The following is a 6,000-nucleotide window of genomic DNA, read 5'->3' as shown; positions in this document are numbered from 1 at the left end:
TGTGTAGAGTATACATTGCAATTCAAGGTCACAATAATTCAGCTGTCACTGGAATTGCACCTAAATTCTGGTTTAGCTTCAATACAAATGCAATTTAAAGGGCCGTTAATTCAATCAGAATTAGGGTCAGTGCCGAGCGAATGCACTAGACAGTGACTGCTCTAGCTTTATCTGTCTCTTCTGCAGTATGTTGTAAAAGCAATAGCATTGTATTGCACTTCACACCAAAAGAACCAAGGTTATAAAGCTGAACTGGAATTATTATATGTGGCTCAAACTCCAGGACGGTCACGTTGATATTAATAAAAGTCCAGCTTTTATGCAAAACCTTTGGATTTAGAAGCCTCTCTGTGCTTTGTATGTTTTACTGCACTGTGAAAAACAGCTTCACTGCAGCTCTTTAAAGGAGCTACAGCTAATAAAACAATTCAATAATCTCAGCTCTTGTACACTGTAGATGCACCACCCTGTGTGCAGCTTTGAAAGAAGCACATGTTTTACAGCAAAACATTTTAAAAAGATATAGCTGCTGGCACCAGGTCTTGCTTTCTTGGAGTCCGGTACTGTTTTACTTCCTAAGTCATTTTCCCTTCTGCAGTGTCTTCAAGGTCAAAGCATGTGTCTGGCTGCAAAAAACGTCAGTCATCAGGGGAAGCAGCTGGTTGGACAGGAGAGATTGCAGTGAATGAATGGGGCCATTTCTATCTCCAGGTAAAGTGATCTCTGCAGTGCAGGACTACGAGAATGTAAGACATACGCAATGAGCTTTCATTAACCTATATAGCATATATATATATATATATATATATATATATAATATATATATAATATATATACTATATATATATATATATATATATATATATATATATACTATAACTACCATACACCTATTTGTCTTTCGTTCCTGCAGATGTTAAACTGCTTTCTATATGAGGGGGAATAAGTCCTACTGAATTAGAGTAACATTCAGGAGTATACAGATAGAGATGTGCCTTCATGCACACAGGAATCTACTGTTACTCACCAGATGTAAGGGTTTTATTCCACACTGTACTTATAATGAAATGTACCACTCTGGAACATACCTTGATTAAAGACTCATGTGATATGCTGTGTCTTATTATCCAGGAGTTTATATTGTTTTATCCTATACCATATTCAGCTTGAAATTGTGGCATCAAAAGTCGCACTAAAAGTTCTCTTGATGGAGAAACACCAGTAAGCTAAGGATACAGAGGTACCTGTCAATGTACCCCACGCTGTTCTGCCGCCCCACTCTGATTGAAACAGAGGGAGATGCCGGTCTTACGTGTCACTGAATGCATTTCTAGGACTTACACGACACATTATTCACCCTTGTTGTAATTCTGATAAGAAAGCCTTTTGAAGTCACCTTGCAGACGCCATCAAGCGAGTTCTGCAAATACTGTTTAAGTGACAGCGTTCCTCTCTGTCAAGCTCCCTTCACAAAGGGCTTGGCTTCAGCCTGGTTGGCTACAGTGGCACTGGAACAATTTTTAAAGTAGGGGTGCTAAAAGCCACTGAACAAAACTGTAACCCCTGCATTTGATGGAAATCATGCAAAGCCCAGCACCCCTAGTTCCATCACTCTTGGTTGGCTATATTTAATTCTCCTGCTTGTCAGAGATAGGGCTCCAAGCAGCTTCCAAGAGGTTGCTGGTCTATGCAAGCCCTAACAAGTCCGTACAAACTCTCACAGTGCTCTGCCAAAGGCTGAATGAAATACTGGCTTAGTAACTCCAACAGGGCACAGGAGAAGGGAAAGTGGAAAGAGCTAATTCACAGTACACAAATCATGCACAAGAAAGGGAGCTGTGACTGGTGCAGGGTGTGGGTTCGTTCAGCGTGTATATTACTACAGGCAGAGTTCAACTAATTACAGATTCATTAAAGTGCTCTGCATCTGTAACGCTATAGTGGGAGCAGTAGCTGAGGGACTGTGCTATTTGTTTGTGCTATTCTGCAGTGGAATGGCGTCATGGGGCAAATAGAAGCCATGACCTTACCGCTTCACAATCACTGCACAGTATTGGAGTAATTGTGCTACTGACTCACTCTTTCATAAGTCAACATCCACTGCAGTCACTGTCTTACTCATTCAGTTACCAGTCACTTCTAACCACACATAGACAAATCTGTAGTGGAAAGATGCACCCACTATCACAACCCCCTTCAGAAAAATCTTTGAAGCACTTCTACCTGGTTTGCAGCTAACTAACTGACAGTTCTAGGACTTATATAGAGTAGATCACATGGCACTTCACATAGCTCAGCGCTGTCTCTCGCTGTGCCTGCTTTTTTTTTTTAATAGTTATTTTTAAAGTAAGTTTATACAGTTCAGCGGGTTTAAGTTTGGATCCAGGGCACCTCGAGGGGAAATCAGGTAGAAAGAACTGCTGTGAAACACAATCCAATTAATCATGAAAATTACAAGACAAAAAACACAGCCATCCATTATAAAGAGCGCTTTTCCCTGTCATGCCCGTCGTAAGTTGCGACAGTCGAAATTTACGGCTGTATCTGATTAACATAAAAACTAAAACAGACATTCTGCTGACATGCCATACATGAGTCAAAGGTCACTGAGCCAGCTGGCAATGGTGCAACACTTGTCCTTGGGCAAATATAATGCCATTTTAAACAATGTTGTTTGCACCAGTAAGAAATTCCTCAGAATTCCTCGTTTTTATTACAATTACTCTGCCTAAACTTTGAGAATAAAATCTCGATCAGCATATTAAAGTTTATTGTACGACCCCAAAAAAAAGACAAAAACCCCTCTTGCTGCTGTAAGAAATGATGATGGCTTGTCTTGTGGTAGCACTGATGAAATCGTTTGTGGAAACGATTGTCTACTTGAATCCTACACATTTGCATATTTGTAGGCAAATAGTTAAAAAAGAAAGAGGAGGAAGGAATACCAGTATTTGATTATAGTTCTGCTTTCATGTTTTTGTAGGAAGTTCGAATGAACTCGAAGTGCTCATTTAAATGACGTGTTTGCATGTAGGTGCTAGCGAGCCTCTGCATTAGTTGCGAAAAAAAGAAATGGGACCAAACATAAGCGGTTTAGTGATTAAAGCTTAGGGTTGCAATGCAGGAGGATGGGCCTCACTGCATTTTCATTGTAGTAATGTCACAGTAAAACAGATTATCTGGATCCAGATTATCCAAGCACCTCTGTTATCTGAACAGCCCCTTGTTACCACGTTGTGTGCTGTGCTCTTCTGCCCTGTTTGCAAAGAAAATGCGCTAGTCAGCCCTTCTGGTATTTGCAGATCAGTGCAGTGCTGTAGGTTACAAATTTAGAGGTAAAGGGGTAAATTTCATAGTTTTATTTTTAGGTTTCTTGATTGGGAAAGTCATGTACAAAACGTCCCTGTCGTAATTCGACTATCAGAACAACTCGATTATCAGAACAACTCGATTATCCGAATTCCCCCTGGTCCTACTTAGTTTGGATAATAGAAGTTTTACTGTACGTGGGTCAACAAATGAACACCAGGATTAATGGAGAACTAAACAGCGGCGGTATTAAGATTTTGTTGTTTTGTTATTTGGTACCTTTTTAAAGCCAAGCAAAGTAATTGAAATGGGAGTGGAGTGTGGATTTGCCACCGAAAAACATTTGCAATTTGAGTTTTGAAAAGAAACTTCTTTCGCGGATATCAATCTCTGTGTAGACAAAACATAAACCGAGGGGAGGAAGAGTTTCCAAAACGCATGTTAGTCATTTGAAATGAGTCACCAAAGCCCAGCAAGAAACAAAAGCGAATACAAAGTAAATTGTGTTCTATCAAAAGAGGCCATTGTGCTCTATATAGTTTACCTCTTGATGAAGAGATTCGAATGTGATTCTTTATTTGAGCGAGGAAACCGCTATTGCCTGGACATCATAAATCAGCTTTGCGTTGAGTTTGTTGGGGTCTTTTTTATTAATAAATCTTGCATAGAACTTGAAAAGCATACCATTTTATAGGTTAGCCAGTCAATTTCTGCTAAACTGGAGTTCCATGCTAAGATGATTTAGTGCTAGTATGCAAGTGGTTAAAAACCATAGTGGCTTGTGGCTGCAGTGTGCTTGAGTGTGGGAACGGAAGGGGGAGCGTTTAGAGATATTTAAATTACCTTCTATTGCAAAAAAGACGAAAAACAAACAAAAAAAAAACTACAGGTTTCCCTGAGGAATGGCTTCAGAACTAGGTTGAAATATGAACTTTAAATGGTTGTCCCCTCACATCTGGATCAAGACGACAGATTTAGCAAGTAATCCAGCAGTGTCCTCAATTTTTTTTTTTTTTAACGGACTACTGCAAAGGTGACATCATCACGATTCAACCAAAAGAGTAGGAGACTGGTTCAGAGAAAAGACCATTGGATAGTTATTGATAAAGTGCCTGCCTGTTTCGGTGATGCGTTTAAACTGCTTATCCTTTACAATACAATAATTGTGTACAATAAGCTAAATCACAAATTATACCTGCTGGCGATAAATAAATGCATGGAGCAGTGACAGTTAAATCATCACTTTATAATTTGAACGATCTATAATCATGCCCTATAAGCAAGGAGGATGCAAACATGAAATGACACACTGTTTATGGTTCTATTGCAGGTACAGTATATGGTAAGTCTACAGTAAGCAGCACACACTGCACTTGCTCTCCAGAGAGCTCCCCAGAGCTGCAATGAAAGTCAGGTGAGTGATAAAATGCAGCACTTTGCTAGTGGTTGGTAAGTAGGATTCTTATCTGATTAGGAGCTGCTAGAAATATTTAACAGGCATTGCCCAGAGGTTTGCTAGCTATGAGGACTGTGCAATAAAAAGAGATTTATTTAAGATTTGTCACTTTGCGCTACTGCAGTCTATTCTCAAACTTTCACTTAACACTGGATATTAATCGCTTATCACATTAAAATAAAACATTAGTTCTGTTACGCAATTGGACCATCCATTTGAGTCACCAATACAATAAACATTAATACCATTTTATTTTTCTATTTTACTGTTTTTTTTTAGTTTTGCATATATAATTTGCTTCCATAAGCTGAACAGTTTTAATTTCACACAGTTGGATAAGAAACGGAACTCCTTGTCAAACAGCGCTTAAGACTAGTGGAACAGAAAACTGTAGAGAGAGGTATTAATTAGAAACAATTTAAAATTATGGAAAATAACTGCACCAAGGCAATTCTGAGCCGACTTTTTGCATGACAGCAGAAGGCAGAGGAATGTGTGTGTGTGTCTGGCTTTGGTCTCTGCGAGTGAGGAAGAGGAGATAACGTTTTGTGGGATAGTGTCGAGCCAGCACACTGTGGCACGGACCTACTGACTAAGGAGTGGAAGAGGCCACTACAAAACATCCCCCATCCTTACTCTACTACTGCACATGGTTAACTGTTCCTCTGCCTCACAGATGGTGCAGAGCTTGTGTTCTGCTAAAGATCCACTGCACTGCAGCTTCCAAAGTGCTGAACCCGTTTCAGATTTGAACACTTCATGCATGCTTTACTGACATTTAAATGGTCATTTTCTTGTTCTGTGACAATTCTGTAACCATTGCTTGACACTACACTATGTTTTATCACCAAATGATTGCAGCAGAATTACTTTTATTCCTGCTTCAGCTGCTGTATTAGCAGAGGATGACATGCAAAAAGAACAATTCGGCTACAAAATGCCACCCACGGGCCTGCCCTGTGGTGCCAGGAGAAGGTCATGCTTGCTAATGGCTGTGAAATGCAACCTCGAAAGAACACATTTAAAACAGTGCGCCTTTAAGACAATCTTCAATGGGTAGCAGATAATGAGAATGCAATCAAAACTACTGCCATCCAGAGCAAGAGCAGAGAAAGAGCCCTGAAAAAGTTCAAAATCAAGAGGAAAATGAAAATGCAGGACTTGGTATACTTACAGCGGTCCGGGATGCTGTGAATGATAATGAGAGTCTTCACGGCACAATAAAGTTGACTGCA

Source organism: Polyodon spathula, chromosome 16 (assembly GCF_017654505.1).
Source record: "Polyodon spathula isolate WHYD16114869_AA chromosome 16, ASM1765450v1, whole genome shotgun sequence".
NCBI classification, from domain to species: Eukaryota; Metazoa; Chordata; class Actinopteri; order Acipenseriformes; family Polyodontidae; genus Polyodon; species Polyodon spathula.
The sequence above is the reverse complement of the archived record's forward strand: the minus strand, read 5'-3'. Positions refer to the sequence as shown.